This window comes from Triticum dicoccoides, chromosome 1A (genome assembly GCF_002162155.2).
Source record: "Triticum dicoccoides isolate Atlit2015 ecotype Zavitan chromosome 1A, WEW_v2.0, whole genome shotgun sequence".
Taxonomy (NCBI): domain Eukaryota; kingdom Viridiplantae; phylum Streptophyta; class Magnoliopsida; order Poales; family Poaceae; genus Triticum; species Triticum dicoccoides.
The window spans coordinates 429,339,083-429,361,736 of record NC_041380.1 but is presented as its reverse complement, the minus strand read 5'-3'; positions in this window follow the sequence as shown (position 1 = coordinate 429,361,736).

Here is a 22,654-nt window from a genome sequence, read left to right as displayed (position 1 = left end):
TGTGGGGCCGAGGGGAGTGGGGAGTGGGGCGACTGGGGAGGGAGTTTAGGGTTCGGTCGCCCCATGGGTGATGTAGGCGCCGGCTGGGCCGGCCTGTTTGGCGCCGAGGCCATCTGGGCCATGGCCCAGCGAGGGGGGGGGGGGGTTCTCTTTTTTTAACTTTTCCTTTTTCTTTATTTTCTTTTCTGGTTATTTATTTCTTCTATCATGTTTTCTTTTAGCCTTTAATTTATTTTCAAATCTAAAAGATAAAAGTAGTTTCTAATTTAGTGTATCTAAATATACTACTGCCACATTAACTATGGACCCCAATAAAATAGTTTAGTATTTTGTTAATTGAAAAAGGCATGTAATTAATTGTTCTTGATACTGTCATAATTATTTTAGAGCCTTTAAACACTTCTTTAAAGTTTGGTTTCGCCACCACAATTACCTATGATTTATCCGACACCCTTAGGACATTTTTGTTTTAGCGTTTCAAAACTTTTGTTGCTTGCTTCATTTTGAATTTGAATTCGAATCGGTTTCGAATTAACGCAAGGTTAGCAACAGTAATCGAGGTGACGTGGCATCATTAGCAAAGGGTTATTGTAGCTTAATTATCCATGCGTCACAATTCTCCTCCACTACAAGAAATCTCGTCTCGAGATTTAAGAGGGGAGTAAGGGAAAGATGTGGCTACGAAATTCTATCGAGTCTTCTCGATCTTGGTTGCTCTTCTCGGAGAGGTCGATCCATTACATCGATGCCTTCATACCTCTGCTTCAGGTCATCATGAGGAAGTCATCATCCTTTTCTTCGGGAACTCCAACGTACTTACGAATAGTTAAGGGGCAACTTGGCTACGTCAGAATGCTTATGAGGGAAACAATCTGGGGGTTAACCCATGAATGAGCATAAGACTACCTCTCGAGTTGAATGTATAAAATACATCGAGAGTAAGGTACGAAGGTACAATGAGAGGGTCCAAGTGGATAGGTAGCTGCTCAAAGTCTGAACCATAGTAAGAAAGGGTTCAGAACAGCGAGAGTAAGTATTGCGTCTGATACCAGAATGGAGCACTAGGAAGGTGGCTCGCGAATTACCTACGAAACCAAGAGCAAGGGATAACTTTGTTAACAAGGTGTACAGGAGAGTCAGGTTTCGATCCTGTGGAACTGTGGGTTATGGGCCCACCATGTGGTTAGAAGTAGGAAGGTCGGTGACATCTTGCACAATCATGTAAGCAAGGCATGTCAGAGGATAGTATGTCGGTCATGTCGGCAACACATCGGTACCAAGGGCGAGGGATGGAGAGAACCATTTTCCTGCTCGTTGAACGAGGCAGACCAGTAGGCAAGATTCTCGTCCATCGGTGGTTATCGGAATGCCATCAATAAAAGTAACAGGGTCTTTCTAACAGAGTGGTACAACGAGGTGTTTACATAAGTAGGGATATATTACTGCTTATACAATATAGATCACAAGAAGGTTTAAACAAACCAATAGAAAGGAAAAGTGATTATCAGGTTTAAATAGAACAATGGAAAGGAAAATGTGTTTAAACACATATTTCAAGGGTATATTCTTCCCTAGGACAAGGAGAACATAGTATCCATGACATGATATAATGTAGAAAACTCTTTAGGTAGGGGAGAGAGTTTTCATGACATTACCCGTACAGTGGTGTTTGGATAATTGAGCAGGAAACATTTAACATTAGGCTTTCAATGTTCTTATTGAAAATTGGAGTACCATATACATGCTTCTAGATAGCATTGACATGGTCTTCGGGCAAAGGTCGGACTTTGGAAACACAAAGGATCCATCAGGAATAACTTGTAGAATAAGTCTTACAATTTCCTCATGGAAGAATGGATAACCTTGCTGAAAAGGAATCTATAACCATAGGGCCTCCGGCCGGGTGGGCTAAGAACGACATCCTTGATATAAAAGATGGTAATACTCCAAGGTAAAGAAGAACAAATGTTGGATAGCAAGGAACTCAAGGTATAACACAGAACACGAACAAGTTTGTGTTGGAGGGAAGGCAAAAAAGTTGTCGATGATAACACAATTCATCGAGGGGCAAGGATGGTATTTCTCATCATGAATTCAACTGATGTCACATCCCTAGTTCTGGTTTGACCTAGACCAGCTAGTCATTGTGCATCATGTTTAAATTCCATTTAAATTTGAAATGGGGATTTGGGAAACCCTCAGAATCATTTCTGGAAATAATCCTGATAAAAATTGCTCCAAAAGGGTCCAAGAAAATGCTCATGTTGCTCTCTGAAAATATTGGATAGAGATAAAAAGCAAACCAATATTTTAAAGAGCTCATAAATATTTATTTTGGGCATTTGGAATTAATCCAATATTTATTGGCATTGGATAAATATTTTTATATATAGAAAATATTGTCCAATAATTCTGAATTTTGGTGAGGGGCTTTGGATTAATCCCTTAGGTCCCTGCAAAATTTGATAGAATTAAATAAAATGATTTAGTATTTCTACTAAATCAGAAACAAATGTCAGAAAATAGAAAAGAAAACAAAATGGAGAAAAGCTCACCTGACATTACCTGGCAGCCCACTTACCTGGCCCAACTCCTCTAGCCGGCCCAGCCGACTGGGGATGCCAGTCGTCCTCCTCCTCGAGCCAGAAGGACGAGCACGTGCGCGCGCCCGAGAGCACCACGCCACCAGGGCGTCTACCTGTGTCCCCAGGCCACCTCGACACCGCGGCCGACCTCCTTGGTGCCGTCCCGATCGCTCTGACCCTCTCACTCTCCCCCCTGCTCTGTCCCTCGCCTCTCCCGCCATGGCTGATTCGCCCGCGAGCTCGCTGTCATCGCCCGCTAGCCACCGCCTTCCCCTTGCTTCTCCAACCGTGTCCAGAGCTCCGCGACGACCTAAGGCTACTCCATGACGAAGTAGGCGAGCCCGGAGGTGCCGCAACGACGCCATTGTCGTCTTCTCCACCACCGGTCACCGGACCTTCCCGTCATTGATTCGCTAGCTCTAGGGCCGCTATCATTTTCGTCCTCCAAACCACCTAGCCGTCATGGCCGTGAGCTTGTTGCCGCCGGCCATGGAGCCGCCGTGGCCACAGATGCCTTAGCTCGCGTCTGAGCACGCCCTCGGGCTCGAGATGTTCCCAGGAGCCAAAATCTCCCATCGGTTCGTCCATAGCTGCACCATAGCATCGTCCTCGGTGATGCCCGAACTCCGGCCGCCGCCTCGCTCGCCGCTGTTGCTGTTTCCGACCACCTCATTCCCTCCTGCTTGCGTAGATGGATGCGGCCGAGCGCCCGCAACGCGTAGATGCCCTCCGCCGCGCGAATGGTCGCCGCGATAGAGATTTCGACAAGCCACTACCGTCTTGTAAGGTCGCCGGTGACTTGATGCGGTGGTGCTGACGTGGCAGTGGTTAGACTAGGGCCTAATCACTGCTTAGTTAACCTCTTAGTCAATAACAAGTGGGCCCCGCCCTGCTAACAGCTCTAGTTTAGGTTAATTATAACCCTGCTAGTCAACTGAGTTAATGCCACGTGGGCCCCACGGGTCAGGTTTGACCTAGTCAGCCCCATTGACTCGCTTACATCATGCCGACGTAGTGCTGACGCAATATATCATTTTCTGGTTTTAAAATAAATCAGGAAATTCCAGAATATATTCAAAACTTCATAGAAATTCAACCGTAGCTTAGATTGAAATAATTTATATATGAAAAATGATCAGAAAAATTCAACCTATCCATCTGTACCATTTTCATGCATGACAAACCAACCAATACATGCTGTATATATGAAAACATATAAATGGCATATTTAAGAGCTTAATTTGGAGTTGCATTTGAACCCTTGGTTCAAATGGACCTCAACTAAATAAATGCTAGATGCATTAACTCAAACAACATCACATCTTCATGCCATGTTCATGCATCATATTGTTGCATATGATTGTGTATTGATTTCCGACACCGTTCCTTCTCGGTGGGTCCTGCTCCGGAGAGTGTTCGAGAGTACCTGTCTGAGGAGAAGTGCCTCCCTGTTGATCTACCAGGCAAGCAACCCCCCTTGTTCATTCCGATACAATCCTACTCTCTCGCTCCTGCTCTCATTTATTGCATCAGGACAACAAGGATTCAACTGCTACTTTATGCTGCGGTAGTTGAACCCATTCCTCTGCATGACCTGTCATTGCCACAGTAAATAGTTAAAATCCACTAGCATGTGTAGGAGTTGTTTGAGCCATGTTGTGTTCCTACCATGCTTTGCCTGCTATTGCTTAGAGTTTGTCAGGTCTGATTCATCGAGAATGAATTGGAGTGATATGATATGTTCCGGTGCTGAGAGCTAAGCGTGTGAACACGATTTGGTAAAGGTAGTGGTGAGAGGACATGTAGGAGTACATGGTGGGTTGTCTCACTGGAACCGTCCCTAAGAACTGTGTTCTGTGTATGTTGTACAAGGACTAGCTACAACCACACATTAGGCTCCGGGCGCTCCAAGCTCTCTCAACTTATTAACGGCCTTGATCTCTGTCCAGGAGTTGCAAATAGTTTCTGGTGTTTGTAGGTAGTGCTATTTTTCTACCGAGTGGCACCCGATAGGGTGGACTTGGGACAGACTAGGCACACGTGGCCCGGTGTACCGAGTGGCACCCGGATGGTGGGCTCGAGAACCCTGTACACATCGTTTGGGGCCGTGAGCGAAACCCCGGCCGGATCTCCTTGCGGATGGAACCCGAATAGGCGATAAACCTGGACTAGAGTCTTGTGTGGTTAGTCAGGTCGTGGCCGACACCCTCGCCAGGCTTCCGCTTGAAGGTTGTCGAGATACATGACGTGTATATGGTGATAAGTGGTGAAAGCATGTGTGAAGAAGTACACCCCTGCAGGGTTATCATGATCTATTCGAATAGCCGTGTCCTCGGTTATGGACTTCTTGGATGCTTACGTGGTACATAGACAACTTAAAGTGGATACTCTAAAATTCTCAAGACAAGTGTGAGTGCTATGGATGGCCTTCTCGTAAGGAGACGGGGTTGAATCCATAGTAGTGTATTGATGTGGTGATTAGTGGACTCGTGTGCGCTACCTCACCTCAAACAAGTTTCTCGTTGTCGTAGAACAGGATAGCCACTCAATCAAAGCTGGCTTGCTGCAACTAAACCCCACATTACCTTCTTGATACAAATGCATGTATGATAGGATCTGATGTAAGTCTTGCTGAGTACCTTTGTACTCACGTTTGCTTTATTTATGTTTTGCAGGTGAGACATCTGTCTCACTAGTAGTACCACTTGGACTTCGACGAGTAGCTTGTTACCTCAGCTACGATCTTGTACCCTTGGAAGGGACTTGTAGATAGTCAGGCTTCTGAGCCTTTTCCTTTTGTAGTTGTCTATACTCAGACATGTAATGCTTCCGTTGCTTGTATGCTCTGAATGATGGGTCATGTGACCCCTGTTTGTATTTAATGCTATGTGGCTCTTCTGGGCCTTTATCTATACGATTTGCGTTATGTTGTGATGCCATGTTGTACAGCACATACTTGCATGTTATGCGTACGTGTGACGTGTATTGCTATGTGTGGGATCCGACAATCTAGTTGTTTATCCTTGGCAGCCTCTCTTATGGGGAAATGTAGTCTAGTGCTTCCTTGAGCCATAGTAGTCCGCTACAGACCGGTTCACCGGAGTCCTGCTAGCCCAGCACTACTACTCAGGACACTTGACTGGCCGGCATGTGTTTCATTTCGTTCCTGTGTCTGTCCCTTCGGGGAAATGCCACGCGGTGACCTCCGGAGTCCTGCCTAGCCTGCTACATCCCGGGTTCCCCGGAGTCCTGTTAGCCTAGTGCTACAGCCCGGATTCACACGCTGCTGACCGACATGCTCGGTGTTGATTCATGTATGCTTGTCCCTGTAAGTTAGTGCCACTTTGGGTTCACGACTAGTCATGTCGGCCAGGGTTCTCTGTCATATGGATGCTAGCGATACTATTATATACGTGAGCCATAAGGCACAAATGGTCCCGGGCCATGGTAAGGCGACACCCGTGGGAATACCGTGCATGAGGCCACAAAGTGATATGAGGTGTTACATGCTAGATCGCTGTGACTTAGAATCGGGGTCCCGGCAGCTTTGGTATCAGAGCCTGACTGCCTGTAGGATTACCAAGCCAACCTGGTCGAAGTTGGGTCTAGAAACTCTTTAGCTATATAAGGGAATTGATTGTGGAAGGGAACGTAAGGCTCTTTTTACTCCTTATACCTCATGTCTTCTGATCTGAGTCATCCTATCTTTCCTACAGGGTTAAGGAACTAGGCTTTCTTCTCCGTCTATCAGGATCACGTGTTACTACTCCATAGTCTCTAAGGTTTGGTTGATCTGAGTCATATCCCAGTTTGAGTAGCTCCGGTGTAGCCTGTTTAGTAATATCTCAGAACCTTGAGGGATGATGTTGAGTATGCTGCTACCCCGTCTTTTGCAGAATGTCTCATTTTGAGCATTATACTGCCGTTATGCTGCCGAATTTGTCCTAGGAGTTCAAGAGATAGTATTTTCCTAGTACTATATTCTACATCCTTATGATGATGCTGAATCCATCCTTGTTTCCTTGGTTGGTTCTTCAGGATGTCATCAGTTAACCGAATTTCTGTTGCTCATAGCCGGAACCACGGAGATGGTAGGGATGAGGATCCTCCCGACCAGCCTTCATTGGCAGAGTTCATGTTAGAGATGGAGAAGAACAAGCGAGAGTCTAACCACTTGTTAGCACGTATTGAGGAGAACACCTCCCATCAGCACAAAGAGTTAGCGTCCATCTATGATTTCATTGGTCTGAAACCACCTACCTTCCATCATTCCATTGAACCACTCGATGTAGATGACTGGCTAGTAGTATCACACACAAGCTGCATTCTGCGAACGTAGCTGAAAGTGACAAGGTCACCTATGCTGCTTATCATCTGGAAGGTCCTGCTAGTATTTGGTGGCAGAACTATGAGGCTATGCTTCCAGCTGGCCAGATAACCACCCGGAGAGATTGCACAGAGGCTTTTCACGAGCATCACATTCCTCAGGCTCTCATTGACCGCAAGAAAGAAGAGTTCTGTAGTTTCATTCAGAGTAAGATGGCTGTTGATGCTTACAGTAGAGAGTTTGAGAACCTTGCGCGCTATGCTACAGAAGAGGTGTCATGGACGCCAAGAAGCGGGCTAGGTTCCGGAAGGGTCTCAACCCCAAGTTGCATCGTGATCTCCACTTGCATCATTGCAATACATTCCAGGCTCTTGTGAACAAGGCCATTAATGCAGAGACAGCTCAACTCACTTACGAGGAGTCTCGTAAGCACACCCGAGTTTGGGTTCTTCTTCCGGTTCTACTTTGCAGAAGTGCCGGATTTGGGTTCCAAACTCCGCTCTTCCACCCGGTTATACACCGAGGCCTTCTTATGTGGCGCCTCACCCAGCTCAACCGTATGCTCCACCCAGGCCTATCGGTAGACCGCTTGTCAATGCGGGTCCACGTCCTACTTCAGGGACTTGCTTCACATGCGGAGAGCCAGGACACTATGCACGTGACTGCTCTCAAACCAATTATGCTCCACCCCAGCCTGAGAAGTCTGTTGGCCGTGGTAAGCCACCATGCAAGATGATTAGTGTCAAGTCAGCTCTCACTGAACATGGATGTGTGCATCACGTCTCAGCTAAAGACGCTCATGATGATCCGGATGTCGTTCTTGGTACACTCCTTGTCAACTGTCATCCAGCTTCGGTTCTGTTCGATACCGGAGCATCTCACTCCTTCATTTCTGAAGGCTATGCTCGTTTGCACGACATGTCATTTTGTGATATATCAACTCCACTTGAAATCCAAACCCCAGGGTCTAGATGGAAAACTACCAGAATAAGCCATGGTAATGTAATCCTTGTTGACAGAGTTGTATTCCTTGCATCACTTATAGACCTCAAGTCTACATATATTAACATCATCATGGGTATGGACTGGATGAAAGCTCATTATGCCAAGATTGATTGTTACACCAGGTCTGTTCAGCTTACACACCCATCTGGCAAGATAGTCACTGTCTCCACTAGAGTTGCAAAGCGCCAACTCTATTCTCTTAATGCCAACCCTCTTCCTGACCTTGAAGATATCCCGGTAGTCCGTGACTTTCCGGATGTCTTTCCAGAGGAACTGCCAGGTATTCCACCTGACAGAGATGTAGAGTTTGTCATAGATCTTATCCCAGGAAGCACTCCAATCTCTAGGAGACCTTACAAGATGGCACCCTTAGAACTAGCTGAGCTTAAGAAACAACTCGATGAATCCTTGCAAAAGGGTTTCATCCGTCCTAGTTCTTCTCCCTGGGCTTGCCCCGTCCTCTTCGTCAAGAAGAAGGATGGTACGGACCGAATGGTTGTAGATTATCGTCCCGTTAATTTGGTCATGATAAAGAACAAGTATCCGCTCCCCAGGATCAACGACCTCTATGATCAGCTCGCTGGATCCTCAGTCTTTTCAAAGATGGATTTGAGGTTAGGCTACCACCAAATTAAGATCAGAAATGGGGACATTCCTAAGACGGCTTTTGTCACTCGTTATGGTCAGTACGAGTACACCGTCATGTCCTTTGGTCTAACCAACGCTCCAGCTACATTCTCTCGCTTGATTAACTCGATCTTCATGGAGTACTTAGATAAGTTCGTCGTGGTTTACCTCGATGATATCCTTATTTACTCGAAGAACGAGGAAGAGCATGTCGAACATCTTAGACTTGTGCTAGAAAAACTCAGAGAGCACTGCCTTTATGCCAAGTTCTCCAAGTGCGAATTTTGGTTGCCAGAAGTGACCTACCTAGGCCACGTGATATCTGGTAAGGGCATTGCGATCAATCCCGAGAGAGTTCAGGACATTCTTGATTGGACTCCGCCTGAAACAGTTAAGCAAGTTAGGAGTTTCCTTGGTCTAGCCAGTTATTGTCGCTGCTTTGTTGAGAACTTCTCCAAAGTGGCCAAACCTCTCACGGAACTTCTCAAGAAAGATAAAAAGTTTAAGTGGTCCCCACAGTGTGAGTACAGTTTTCAGGAACTCAAAAGACGCCTGACTTCTGCTCCCATACTTGTGCCACCGGATTTCACTAAAGACTTTGTTATCTATTGCGACGCCTCACAACAGGGACTAGGTTGCATTCTTATGCAAGATCACCATGTGATTGCCTATGCATCTCGACAGTTGCATCCACATGAGGAGAATTATCCTACACATGATCTAGAGCTTGCAACCGTAGTCTATGCACTTAAGACCTGGCGACATTACCTTCTTGGTAAACGTTGCGAGATTTACACCGACCACCAGAGTCTCAAGTATATCTTCACCCAACCAGATTTGAACCTTAGGCAAAGACGTTGGCTGGAGTTGATCTCAGATTATGACTTAGGGATTACCTACACCCTAGGCAAGGGAAATGTCATGGCTGATGCACTAAGTCGTAAGTCCTATTGCAACAATGTCATGTTGCAGCAGGGCCAACCACTTCTCCATGAGGAATTCTGTAAGCTAAACCTTCACATCGCTCCTCACGGATTCCTTTCTACCTTGGTGGCGAAACCTACTCTTGTGGATCAGATCATCTCTGCTCAGAAGCAGGATACGGGAATTTCCCGGATCAAGAGAAACATTAACAAGGGAGTTGGTGGTAGTTTCTCTATAGATGGTCGTGGTGTTGTTTTCTTTGAGAGTCGCTTGGTGGTTCCCAAGAATCAACATCTTCGACAATTAATCCTTAAGGAGGCGCATGAATCCCCTCTCACGATTCATCCTGGTAGTACTAAGATATATCAAGACCTACGCCAGAGGTTCTGGTGGACTAGGATGAAGAGAGAAATTGCTCAATTTATTGCTAACTGTGACGTTTGTCGTAGCGTTAAGGCAGAGCATCAAAGACCTGCTGGCACCCTTCAACCTTTAGATATTCCTGACTGGAAATGGGATAAAGTTGGTATGGACTTCATCACCGGCTTTCCCAGGACAAAGAGAGGGAATAATGCTATCTTCATAGTCATTGATCGTCTTTCCAAAGTGGCTCACTTCCTACCTGTTCGAGAGAGTATCACTGCTAGTCAGCTCGCTGACTTATATATTTCTCGAATAGTGTCACTTCATGGTGTTCCACTAGAGATCAATTCAGACTGTGGTAGTCTTTTCACTTCTCATTTCTGGGAGAGTTTCCAAACTGTCATGGGCACCCATCTTTCCTTCAGTACCGCTTTTCCACCCTCAATCGAGTGGTCAGGTGGAAAGGGTCAACCAAATTCTCGAAGACATGCTTAGATCTTGTGTTATCACGTTCGGTATGGATTGGGAGAAGTGTCTTCCCTTCGCCGAGTTTGCTTATAACAATAGGTACCAATCCAGCCTCAAGAAAGCTCCTTTTGAGGTTCTGTACGGACGAAGATGTCGAACACCTTTGAACTGGTCAGAAACTGGTGAAAGACAATTCTTTGGACCGGATATGATCTAGGAGGCAGAAGAGCAAGTTCGCATCATTCGTGAGAATTTAAAAACAGCCCAATCACGTCAAAATAGCCAGTATGACCGTCGTCATAAGGAAGTGTCTTATGAAGTTGACGACAAGGCTTACCTTCGGGTTACCCCTTTGAAGGGTACCCATCGTTTTGGTATCAAGGGCAAGTTGGCTCCTCGTTACATTGGTCCCTTGCGCATTCTCGCTAAACGACGAGAGGTTGCCTAACAGTTGGAACTACCCCCACATCTTTCTCGAGTACATGATGTCTTCCACTTCTCTCAACTCAGGCATTGCTTCTCGGATCCCATCTGCGGAGTGGACCACGAAACGCTTGATCTCCAAGATAACCTCACATATCGAGAGTACCCCGTCCGCATTCTGGATCAAGCAGAGCGTCTCACTCGATGTCATAACATCAAGTTTCTCAAGGTTCAGTGATCTCATCATTCCGAGAGAGAAGCTACTTGGGAGCGTTAAGATCGTCTTCGACTTGAGTACCCCACTTTCTTTCCACCGACTCCTGAATCTCGGGACGAGATTCTTCCGAGTGGGGGCGAGTTGTAACATCCCTAGTTCTGGTATGACCTAGACCAGCTAGTCATTGTGCATCATGTTTAAATTCCATTTAAATTTGAAATGGGGATTTGGGAAACCATCAGCATCATTTTTGGAAATAATCCAGATAAAAATTGCTCCAAAAGGGTCCAAGAAAATGCTCATGTTGCTCTCTGAAAATATTGGATAGAGATAAAAATCAAACCAATATTTTAAAGAGCTCATAATATTTATTTTGAGCATTTGGAATTAATCCAGTATTTATTGGTGTTGGATAAATATTTTTATATATACAAAATATTGTCCAATAATTCTGAATTTTGGTGAGGGGCTTTGGATTAATCCCTTAGGTCCCTGCAAAATTTGACAGAATTAAATAAAATGATATAGTATTTCTACTAAATCAGAAACAAATGTCGGAAAATAGAAAAGAAAACAAAATGGAGAAAAGCTCACCTAACCTTACCTGGCAGCCCACTTACCTGGCCCAACTCCTCTAGCCGGCCCAGCCGACAGGCGACGCCAGTCATCCTCCTCCTCGAGCCAGAAGGACGCGCACGCGCGCCCGCCCGAGAGCGCCACGTCACCAGGGCGTCTGCCTGTGTCCCCAGGCCAGCTCGACACCGCGGCCGACCTCCTTGGTGCCATCCCAATCGCTCTGACCCTCTCACTCTCCCCCCTGCTCTGTCCCTCGCCTCTCCCGCCATGGCCGATTCGCCCGCGAGCTCGCTGTCGTCACCCGCGTAGCCACCGCCTCCCCCTCGCTTCTCCGACCGTGTCCAGAGCTCCGCGACCACCTAAGGCTACTTCACAATGAAGTAGGCGAGCCTGGAGGCACCACAATGACGCCATCGTCGTATTCTCCACCACCGGTCACCGGACCTTCCCATCGTCGATTCGCTAGCTCCAGGGCGCCCCCGAGCATGCTGACCCACTACTCCGCCTCCCTGTGAGCTCACGAATCTTTCCCCTCTAGCGCCACTATCATTTTCGTCCTCCAAACCGCCTAGCCGTCGTGGCCATGAGCTTGTTACCACCGGCCATGGAGCCGCCGTGGCCACAGATGCCTTAGCTCGCGTCTGAGCATGCCCTCGGGCTCGAGATGTTCCCAGGAGCCGAAATCTCCCATCGATTCGTCCGTAGCTGCACCATAGCATCGTCCTCGGTGATGCCCGAACTCTGGCCGCCGCCTCGCTCGCCGCCGTTGCTGTTTCCGACCACCTCATTCCCTCCCGCTTGCGTAGATGGATGTGGCCGAGCACCCGCAACACGTAGATGCCCTCCACCGCGCGAATGGTCACCGAAATAGAGATTCCGACAAGCCACCGCCATCCCGTAAGGTCGTCGGTGACTTGATTCGATGGTGCTGATGTGGCAGTGGTTAGATTAGGGCCTAATCACTGCTTAGTTAACCTCTTAGTCGATGACAAGTGGGCCCCGCCCTGCTAACATCTCTAGTTTAGGTTAATTATAACCCTTCTAGCTAGTCAACTGAGTCAATGCCACGCGGGCCCCACGGTTCAGGTTTGACCTGGTCAGCCCCGTTGACTCGCTTACGTCATGCCGACATAGTGCTGACGCAATATATCATTTTCTGGTTTTAAAATAAATCAGGAAATTCCAGAATATATTCAAAACTTCAAAAATTCATAGAAATTCAACCGTAGCTCAGATTGAAATAATTTATATATGAAAAATGATTAGAAAAATTCGATCTATCCATGTGTACCATTTTAATGCATGAAAAACCAACCTATACATGCTGTATATATGGAAACATATAAATGGCATATTTAAGAGCTTAATTTGGAGTTGAATTTGAACCCTTGGTTCAAATGGACCTTAACTAAATAAATGCTAGATGCATTAACTCAAACAACATCACATCTTCATGCCATTTTCATGCATCATATTGTTGCATATGATTGCGTATTGATTTCCGACACCGTTCCTTCTCGATAGGTCCTGCTCCGGAGAGTGTTCGAGAGTACCTGTCTGAGGAGAAGTGCCTCCCTGTTGATCTACCAGGCAAGCAACCCCCCTTGTTCATTCCGATACAATCCTACTCTCTCGCTCCTGCTCTCATTTATTGCATCAGGACAACAACGATTCAACTGCTACTTTATGCTGCGGTAGTTGAACCCATTCCTCTGCACGACCTGTCATGGCCACAGTAAATAGTTAAAACCCACTAGCATGTGTAGGAGTTGTTTGAGCCATGTTGTGTTCCTACCATGCTTTGCCTGCTATTGCTTAGAGTTTGTCAGGTCTTATTCATCGGGAATGAATTGGAGTGATATGATATGTTCCGGTGCTGAGAGCTAAGCGTGTGAACACGATTTGGTAAAGGTAGCGGTGAGAGGCCATGTAGGAGTACATGGTGGGTTGTCTCACTGGAACCGTTCCTAAGAACTGAGTTTTGTGTATGTTGTACAAGGACTAGCTACAACCACACATTGGGCTCCGGGCGCTCCAAGCTCTCTCAACTTATTAACGGCCTTGATCTCTGTCCAGGAGTTGCAAATAGTTTCTGGTGTTTGTAGGTAGTGCTATTTTTCTACCGAGTGGCACCCGACAGGGTGGACTTGGCATAGACTAGGCACACGTGGCCCGGTGTACCGAGTGGCACCCGGATGGTGGGCTCGAGAACCCTGTACACATCGTTTGGGGCCGTGAGCGAAACCTCGGCCGGATCTCCTTGCGGATGGAACCCGAATAGGCGATAAACCTGGACTAGAGTCTTGTGTGGTTAGTCAGGTCGTGGCCGACACCCTCGCGAGGCTTCTGCTTGAAGGTTGCCGAGATACATGACGTGTATATGGTGATAAGTGGTGAAAGCATGTGTGAAGAAGTACACCCCTGCAGGGTTATCATGATCTATTCGAATAGCCGTGTCCTCGGTTATGGACTTCTTGGATGCTTACGTGGTACATAGACAACTTAAAGTGGATACTCTAAAATTCTCAAGACAAGTGTGAGTGCTATGGATGGCCTTCTCATAAGGAGACGGGGTTGAATCCATAGTAGTGTATTGATGTGGTGATTAGTGGACTCGTGTGCGCTACCTCACCTCAAACAAGTTTCTCGTTGTTGTAGAACAGGATAACCACTCAGTCAAAGCTGGCTTGCTGCAACTAAACCCCACATTACCTTCTTGATACAAATGCATGTATGATAGGATCTGATGTAAGTCTTGCTGAGTACCTTTGTACTCACGTTTGCTTTATTTATGTTTTGCAGGTGAGACATCTGTCTCACTAGTAGTACCACTTGGACTTCGACGAGTAGCTTGTTACCTCAGCTACGATCTTGTACCCTTGGAAGGGACTTGTAGATAGTCAGGCTTTTGAGCCTTTTCCTTTTGTAATTGTCTGTACTCAGACATGTAATGATTCCGTTGCTTGTATGCTCTGAATGATGGGTCATGTGACCCCTGTTTGTATTTAATGCTATGTGGCTCTTCTGGGCCTTTATCTATACGATTTGCGTTATGTTGTGATGCCATGTTGTACAGCACATACTTGCATGTTATGCGTACGTGTGACGTGTATTGCTATGTGTGGGATCCGACAATCTAGTTGTTTATCCTTGGCAGCCTCTCTTATGGGGAAATGTAGTCTAGTGCTTCCTTGAGCCATAGTAGTCCGCTACAGACCGGTTCACCGGAGTCCTGCTAGCCCAGCACTACTACTCAGGACACTTGACTGGCCGGCATGTGTTTCATTTCGTTCCTGTGTCTGTCCCTTCGGGGAAATGCCACGCGGTGACCTCCGGAGTCCTACCTAGCCTACTACATCCCAGGTTCCCCGGAGTCCTGTTAGCCTAGTGCTACAGCCCGGATTCGCACGCTGCTGACCGACATGCTCGATGTTGATTCATGTATGCTTGTCCCCGTAAGTTAGTGCCACTTTGGGTTCACGACTAGTCATGTCGGCCCGGGTTCTCTGTCATATGGATGCTAGCGATACTATTATATACGTGAGCCATAAGGCGCAAATGGTCCCGGTCCATGGTAAGGCGACACCCGTGGGAATACCGTGCATGAGGCCAGAAAGTGATATGAGGTGTTACATGCTAGATCGGTGTGACTTAGAATCGGGGTCCCGACAGCTTTGGTATCAGAGCCTGACTGCCTGTAGGATTACCAAGCCAACCTGGTCGAAGTTGGGTCTAGAAATTCTTTAGCTATATAAGGGAATTGATTGTGGAAGGGAACGTAAGGCTCTTTTTACTCCTTATACCTCATGTCTTCTGATCTGAGTCATCCTATCTTTCCTACAGGGTTAAGGAACTAGGCTTTCCTCTCCGTCTATCAGGATCACGTGTTACTACTCCATAGTCTCTAAGGTTTGGTTGATCTGAGTCATATCCCAGTTTGAGTACCTCCGGTGTAGCCTGTTTAGTAATATCTCAGAACCTTGAGGGATGATGTTGAGTATGCTGCTACCCCATCTTTTGCAGAATGTCTCATTTTGAGCATTATACTGCCGTTATGCTGCCGAATTTGTCCTAGGAGTTCAAGAGATAGTACTTTCCTCGTACTATATTCTACATCCTTATGATGATGCTGAATCCATCCTTGTTTCCTTGGTTGGTTCTTCAGGATGTCGTCAGTTAACCGAAGTTCTGTTGCTCATAGCCGGAACCATGAAGATGGTAGGGATGAGGATCCTCCCGACCAGCCTTCATTGGCAGAGTTCATGTTAGAGATGGAGAAGAACAAGCGAGAGTATAACCGCTTGTTAGCACGTATTGAGGAGAACACCTCCCATCAGCACAAAGAGTCAGCGTCCATCTATGATTTCATTGGTCTGAAACCACCTACCTTCCATCATTCCATTGAACCACTCGATGTAGATGACTGGCTACGTAGTATCACACACAAGCTGCGTTCTGCGAACGTAGCTGAAAGTGACAAGGTCACCTATGCTGCTTATCATCTGGAAGGTCCTGCTAGTATTTGGTGGCAGAACTATGAGTCTATGCTTCTAGCTGGCCAGATAACCACCTGGAGAGATTTCACAGAGGCTTTTCGCGAGCATCACATTCCTCAGGCTCTCATTGACCGCAAGAAAGAAGAGTTCTGTAGTTTCACCTAGAGTAAGATGGCTGTTGATGCTTACAGTAGAGAGTTTGAGAACCTTGCGCGCTATGCTACAGAAGAGGTGTCCACGGACGCCAAGAAGCGGGCTAGGTTCCGGATGGGTCTCAACCCCAAGTTGCATCATGATCTCCACTTGCATCATTGCAATACATTCCAGGCTCTTGTGAACAAGGCCATTAATGCAGAGACAGCTCAACTCACTTACGAGGAGTCTCGTAAGCACACCCGGGTTTGGGTTCTTCTTCCGGTTCTACTTTGCAGAAGTGCCAGATTTGGGTTCCGAACTCCGCTCTTCCACCCGGTTATACACCGAGGCCTTCTTATGTGGCGCCTCACCCAGCTCAACCGTATGCTCCACCCAGGCCTATCGGTAGACTGCTTGTCAATGCGGGTCCACGTCCTACTTCAGGGACTTGCTTCACATGCGGAGAGCCAGGACACTATGCACGTGACTGCTCTCAAACCAATTATGCTCCACCCGAGCCTGAGAAGTCTGTTGGCCATGGTAAGCCACCATGCAAGATGATTAGTGTCAAGTCAGCTCTCACTGAAAGTGGATGTGTGCATCACGTCTCAGCTACAGGCAAGTAACCCCCCTTGTTCATTCCGATACAATCCAACTCTCTCGCTCATGCTCTCATTTAATGCATCAGGACAACAACGATTCAACTGCTACTTTATGCTGCGGTAGTTGAACCCATTCCTCTGCATGACCTGTCATTGCCACAGTAAATAGTTAAAACCCACTAGCATGTGTAGGAGTGGTTTGAGACATGTTGTGTTCCTACCATGCTTTGCCTGCTATTGCTTAGAGTTTGTCAGGTCTGATTCATCAGGAATGAATTGGAGTGATATGATATGTTCCGGTGCTGAGAGCTAAGCGTGTGAACACGATTTGGTAAAGGTAGCGGTGAGAGGCCATGTAGGAGTACATGGTGGGTTGTCTCACTGGAACCGTCCCTAAGAACTGAGTTCTGAGTTATTAACCTCCAAGGACTAGCTACAACCACACATTGGGCTCCGGGCGCTCCAAGCTCTCTCGACTTATTAACCGCCTTGATCTCTGTCCAGGAGTTGCAAATAGTTTCTCATGTTTGTAGGTAGTGCTATTTTTCTACAGAGTGGCACCCGGCAGGGTGGACTTGGGACAGACTAGGCACACATGGCCCGGTGTACCGAGTGGCACCCGGATGGTGGGCTCGGGAACCCTGTACACATCGTTTGGGGCCGTGAGCGAAACCCCGGCCGGATCTCCTTGCGGATGGAACCCGAATAGGCGATAAACCTGGACTAGAGTCTTGTGTGGTTAGTCAGGTCGTGGCCGACACCCTCGCCAGGCATCCGCTTGAAGGTTACCGAGATACATGACGTGTATATGGTGATAAGTGGTGAAAGCGTGTGTGAAGAAGTACACCACTGCAGGGTTATCATGATCTATTCGAATAGCCGTGTCCTCGGTTATGGACTTCTTGGATGCTTACGTGGTACATAGACAACTTAAAGTGGATACTCTAAAATGCTCAAGACAAGTGTGAGTGCTATGGATGGCCTTCTCGTAAGGAGACGGGGATGAATCCATAGTAGTGTATTGATGTGGTGATTAGTGGACTCGTGTGTGCTGCCTCACCTCAAAGAAGTTTCTCGTTGTCGAAGAACAGGATAGCCACTGAGTCAAAGCTGGCTTGCTGCAACTAAACCCCACATTACCTTCTTGATACAAATGCATGTATGATAGGATCTGATGTAAGTCTTGCTGAGTACCTTTGTACTCACGTTTGCTTTATTTATGTTTTGCAGGTGAGACATCTGTCTCACTAGTAGTACCACTTGGACTTCGACGAGTAGCTTGTTACCTCAGCTATGATCTTGTACCCTTGGAAGGGACTTGTAGATAGTCAGGCTTCTGAGCCTTTTCCTTTTGAAGTTGTCTGTACTTAGACATGTAATGCTTCCATTTCTTGTATGCTTGGTATGTGTGGGATCCGACAACCTAGTTGTTTATCCTTGGCAGCCTCTCTTATGGGAAAATGTAGTCTAGTGCTTCCTTGAGTCATAGTAGTCCGCTACAGCCCGGTTCACCGGAGTCCTGCTAGCCCAGCACTACTGCTCAGGACACTTGACTGGCCGGCATGTGTTTCATTTCATTCACGTGTCTGTCCCTTCGGTGAAATGTCACGCGGTGACCTCCGGAGTCCTGCCTAGCCTGCTACAGCCCGGGTTCCCCGGAGTCCTGTTAGCCCAGTGCTACAGCCCGGATTCGCATTCTGCTGACCGACATGCTCGATGTTGATTCATGTATGCCTGTCCCCGTAAGTTAGTGCCATTTTGGGTTCACAACCAGTCATGTCGGCCCGGGTTCTCTGTCATATGGATGCTAGCGATACTATCATATACGTGAGCCAAAAGGCGCAAACGGTCCCGGGCCATGGTAAGGCGACACCCGTGGGAATACCGTGCGTGAGGCTGCAAAGTGATATGAGGTGTTACATGCTAGATTGGTGTGACTTAGAATCGGGGTCCCGACAATTGATATCCTGGAAGAACTCAAAATGTTGATGATGATCATGACAAATTTTTGTCGAGAGGTTTCATGAAGATGTAATCGGTCGACGATGACATCAAGTCAAAGGAATGATGAAGCGAAAGGTTATTGGAACCATGGGTATGACACAAACTTGAAATCAAGTTTGCTATTCGAGGAGAATTGATTTGACGAGGAAGATCGACGTAAGCTTAGCTCATCGTCAAAACTGGTGCTCCGAAGATAAGGACCAGGTAGCACAGTTAAAAATTAGCCCAATAACGGTATAGCCGATCAGGCTAGGAATGACGGAAAGGATTATTAAACTCATAAGCAACGAAAATTAATTAGGGTTATCGAACCAGAATGAGGCATCGGTTCACATATCGGTGTTCTCGGTTGATGACAACCCAGAACCCAGAAAAATTGAAGTCGGTGAGAAATGACAGTTGATGAAGAACCCATAAGAAGTTATGTAGTTCCATGACATTATCAAGATATCCTAGTGTAATACTCGACGGTAGATCAAAGTAAAGGTTGGACAGGTGCAATGATCTGCACAAGACAAGTACTCAACTTGTCTGATAAATGGTATTAATGAGAAAATATGGTCGGAACCATGATTGCAAAGGACCAAACATAGATACAGGACGAACTTATAACAAGGGGACTAATATCATTTACAAGAAGCTTCGACGATAAGTTTCACATCGGGTCCATGGGCATGAACGCAAAGGCTCAAGGTCTGACTCCCACTTCTTCCATGCATAACCTTTCATTTTACTTCTCGCTTTTGATGAAGTTGTAGTGTAGAAATTTTATCTAACAAAATACCAGAAGAGTATGACTCGTGAAGACTTTCGAGTTCACACATAATAAGGAAGGCATAGGTTCAACCCATCGGGGTATCATGGCAATATATTTTGCAAGCTTCAATAGTAAACATCACCAGCTCGAAAGTAGAGCATTGTTCAAAAGCAGAGGATACAATTTACCAAAGGCATTATATACCCATGGAAGGCTCACAAGGTTATTCAATATGAAGGACACTATCGGATAAAATCCAACAAAGGAACCGCTGGTCCACAAGGGATCTGATGTGAGCATCGGTACTCAACCAGAGGAAGAAAATGCAAGGAGATCTGATTATAGAAACAACTAACTAATTCAAAGTTCAAATGCAAAGGAATTATGAATTCCAAGACAAGGGATCAGAAGCAATGCTCTGATTAGGGATGGATAAGTTGAATAGCCTTAGGGGTACAATCGAAGGCAATTTGATTGGTCGAGATCCAGCTCATGTTTAAAATGACGTCTGAGCCGGAAGGACGAAATGAAGGATCTGATTAAGGATTGCGAGCATTCACAACATATTGATTCAACAGACTCAAACTGATAACGACTAAGGATGTCAATAAGATTACCATACTTATGGGTTCAATCATAATGCAAGCGAGTAAGAATTTCGAGAGCAATAGGTGGTTGATGATTTTTAGGAGATCGAATGGTATTTCGAAGACCTTTGTGAAACACCTGAACAACTGGGGATGAGCGGATACTTGGCAAGTGCGAGAAAATATCCGTAGGGGTATTCATGTAACAAGGAACTGCAGGGCAGTAGGTACAAGGATTATCGGAACAACGAGTATTTCGGGATAATAACAAGAGCAACTGGGGACTAAGGTAAGAATGGCAAGTGCATGTAGTTATCTATAGGGGTTGACGGTGGAAGGGACTTGCAAACGCAATGAGCACAAGTTCTCGGGATAACATCGGAGAGTATCTTCTGAATATTCTGGTGTAGCAGACGTTCATCTATAATAAGGGGCTCTCCGGGAGAAAGTAGTTACGAGAACCTAGAGTCAAATTTAGTAAAATCATTTAACCCAAATAGAAGAGAGTTCAGAGTCCCAGAGTAAGCATCGAGGAGTAAAAGATCCTAATACCACCCAATGGCGACGTGGGCCCATGGGCCGCACAGCCATGTTAGTTAAACAGTTTTCATCGACTAGACTCAACTTCGGCCAAGGAGTGTCGAAGGGGGATTCCTACAAGCAGTCGGCTCTGATACCAACTTGTGACGCCCCCAATTTGACCGTACACTAATCATACACGCAAACGTGTACGATCAAGATCAGGGACTCACGGGAAGATATCACAACACAACTCTAGAAATAAAATAAGTCATACAAGCATCATATTACAAGATAGGGGCCTCGAGGGCTCGAATACAAGAGCTCGATCATAGACGAGTCAGCATAAGCAACAATATCTGAGTACAGACATAAGTTAAACAAGTCTGCCTTAATAAGGCTAGCACAAACTAGGATACAGATCGAAAGAGGCGCAGGCCTCCTGCCTGAGATCCTCCTAAACTACTCCTGGTCACTGTCAGCGGGCTGCACGTAGTAGTAGGCTCCTCCAGTGTAGTAGGAGTCATCGTCGACGGTGGCATCTGGCTCCTGGGCTCCATCATTTGGTCGCAGCAATCGAGTATAGAAAAGGGGGAAAAGAGGGAGCAAAGCAACCGTGAGTACTCATCCAATGTACTCGCAAGCAAGGCGCTACACTACATATGTATGCATTGGTATCAAATGGAATAAGGGTATCATATGTGGACTGAACTGCAGAAAGCCGGAATAAGAGGGGGATAGCTAATCCTGGGAGGACTACGCTTCTGGCCACCTCCATCTTGCAGCAGAAGAAGAGAGTAGATGGTAAGTTCACCAAGAAGCATCACATAGCATAATCCTAACCGACGATCCTCCCCTCGTCGCCTTGTGAGAGAGCGATCACCAGTTGTATCTCGCACTTGGAAGGGTGTGTTTTATTAATTATCTGGTTCTAGTTGTCATAAGGTCAAGGTACAACTCCGGGTCGTCCTTTTACCGAGGGACACGGCTATTCGAATAGATCAACTTCCCTGCAGGGGTGCACCACATTTCCCAACACGCTAGATCCCATTTGGCCGGACACACTTTCCTAGGTCTTGCCCGGCCTCGGAAGATCAACACATCGCAGCCCTACCTAGGCACAACAGAGAGGTCAGCATGCCGGTCTAAATCCTATGGCGCAGGGGTCTGGGCCCATCACCCTTTGCAGACTTGCACGTTGCGAACGCGCTCGGTGAGCAGACCTAACCTCCGTTATACAAGAGTAGGCGTTCCAGTCCAGTCCAGCGCGCGCCGCTCAGTCGCTGATGTCACGAAGGCTTCGGCTGATACCACGACATCGAGTGCCCATAACTGTCCCCGCGTAGATGGTTAGTGCGTATAGGCCAGTGGCCAGACTCAGATCAAATACCAAGATCTCGTTAAGCGTGTTATGTATCCGCGAACGCCGACCAGGGCCAGGTCCACCTCTCTCCTAGGTGGTCTCAACCTGCCCTGTCGCTCTGCCACAAAGTAACAGTCGGGGGCCGTCGGGAACCCAGGCCCACCTCTACCGGGATGGAGCCACCTACCCCTTCAGCCCCCATCTCCGAACAGTATCATAAGTAATGTAACAGTATAAGTATATATCATATGCCCGTGATCACCTCCTGAAGTGTTCACGGCCCAGTAGTATAGCATGGCAGACGGACAAGAGTGTAGGGCCACTGATGATAATCTAGCATCCTATACTAAGCATTTAGGATTGCAGGTAAGGTATCAACAGTTGTAGCAACAATGACAGGCTATGCATCAGAATAGGATTAACGGAAAGCAGTAACATGCCACACTACTCTAATGCAAGCAGTATAGAGGAGAGTAGGCGATATCTAGTGATTAAGAGGGGGGGGCTTGCCTGGTTGCTCTGGCAAGAAGGACGTGTCGTTAACACCGTAGTCGAACTGGGTAGCAGCGGCGTCGGTCTCGATGTCCAGCGAGAGAAGAGGGGGAAGAAACAATAAATATAATGCAAAGAAATGCATGATGATGCATGACATGACAAAGCATGATGCTAGGTGTGC